At 47.2% G+C, this 1,934-nt stretch overlaps 1 pseudogene; it reads left to right on the top strand.

Annotated features, from left to right (window-relative positions):
* The first annotated feature begins 276 nt into the window (after window positions 1–276).
* LOC110284584 lies at window positions 277–846 on the top strand (annotated as a pseudogene).
* Window positions 847–1,934: the final 1,088 nt, after the last annotated feature.

Here is a 1,934-nt window from a genome sequence, read left to right as displayed (position 1 = left end):
TTCAGCACCTGGTTACCAGGGCTGCCTTCTGCTCTGCACTTTGCAAGTGAAGATTGTTGCCATTAATGACCCTTCATTGTCTTCAACTACATGGTCTACATATTCCAGTATGACTCTACTCAAGGCAAGTTCAATGGCACAGTCAAGGCTAAGAATGGGAAGCTTCTCATCAACAGGAAGCCCATCACCATCTTCCAGGAGTGAGATCTTGCTAACATCAAATGGGGCAATGCTGGTGTTAAGTATGTCTTGGAGTCTACTGGTTTCTTCACCATCATGGAGAAGGCAGGAGCTCACTTGAAGAGAGGGGCCAAAAGGGTCATCATCTCCACCCCTTCTGCCTATGCCTCCATGTTTGTGATGAGTGTGAATCTCGAGAAATATGACCACTCACTCAAGATTGTCAGCAATGCATCCTGTACTACCAATTGCTTAGCCCCCATGGCCAACATCATCCATGACAACTTTGGCATCGTGGAAGGGTTCATGACCACAGTCCAAAACATCATTGCCACTCAGAATGTGGATGGCCCCTCTGGAAAGCTCTGGCTTGATGGCCATGGGGCTGTCCAGAACATCATCCCTGCATCCACTGGTGCTGCCAAGGCTGTAGACAAAGCCTCCCATGTTCCTACCCCCAATGCATCCATTGTGGATCTGACATGCCACTTGGAGAAACCTACCAAGTATGATGACATTAAGGTGTTGAAGCAGGTATCTGAGGGTCTACTAAAGGGTATCCTGGGCTACACTGAGGACCAGGTTATCTCCTTAGACTTTAACAGTAACTACCACTCCTCCATCTTGATGCTGGGGCTGGCATTGCTCTCAATGACAACTTTGTAAAGCCCATTTCCTGTTATGACAATGAATGCTGCTACAGCTACATGGCCTCCAAAGAGTAAGAACCCTGTACTACCCACCCCAGCAAGAACGCTGAGAGCAAGAGACAAGTCCTTGGTTGCTGAGGAGTCCTGCCCACCTTGGCCTCCAACACTGATCATCTCAATTACAATTTCCATCCCAGATCCCCATCATAATAAGAGGGGACTAGGGAGCCCTACTCTCTTGAATACCATTAGTAAAGTTCGCTGCATCCACACACACAAAAAGGAATATGACTCTAGGAATTTATAGGATGCCTTTTATTGGGATGTGTCTTTGAATTTTGCTCAAGATTAATGTAAGCTTATTTGGCTTCAGGGGCAGACCAAAGATAAAGCATCATTTCTACCACAACATAGGAAAGGTACTTACTAATCATATGACTAAACACTTTTCCATTAATTAATTTATTTACTTTACATCAAGATCGCAGTGCCCCTCCTCCCATGCCCTCCCTCAAACAGCCCTACCCCATCTCCCCCTCCCCTTCTCCTCTGAGAAGAAGAAGCTCATCCCCCCTCCCCAATACCAATCCACCCTGGGACATCACTGCAGGACTGTGCACATCCTCTTCTACTGAGGCCAGACAGGCAGCCCAGTGAGGGAAATAAGATCCACAGGAAAGCAACAGAGTCAGGGACAATTTCCATGCCAGTTGTTGGGGGACCTGTATGAAGGCTACCCTACAAATCTGATATATATATTCCAGGTGGAAGGGGCTGGGTTCAGCCCATGTATGGTCTTTTGTTTGTGGTTCAGTCTCTGGGAACCCTCAAGGGTCCAGTTGACTCTGGTGGTCTTTTTGTCTAGTTCCTGTTTCCTTCTGGGTTCCTCAATTCTTCCCCAACTCTTCCACAAGACTCCTCAAGCTCCATCTAATGTTTGGCTCTGGGTCTCTGCATCTGTCTTGGTCAACTGCTGGGTGGCACCTCTCACAGGGCAGTTACACTAGGCTCTGGTCTGCAAGAATAACAGAGTATCATTAATAGTATCAGGGATTGTTTGTTGTCTACAGGATGGATCTCAGGTTGGACTAGTCATTGGTTGGC

Source organism: Mus caroli, chromosome 18 (assembly GCF_900094665.2).
Source record: "Mus caroli chromosome 18, CAROLI_EIJ_v1.1, whole genome shotgun sequence".
NCBI lineage: Eukaryota > Metazoa > Chordata > Mammalia > Rodentia > Muridae > Mus > Mus caroli.
This window is presented reverse-complemented; position numbering and strand designations above follow the sequence as displayed.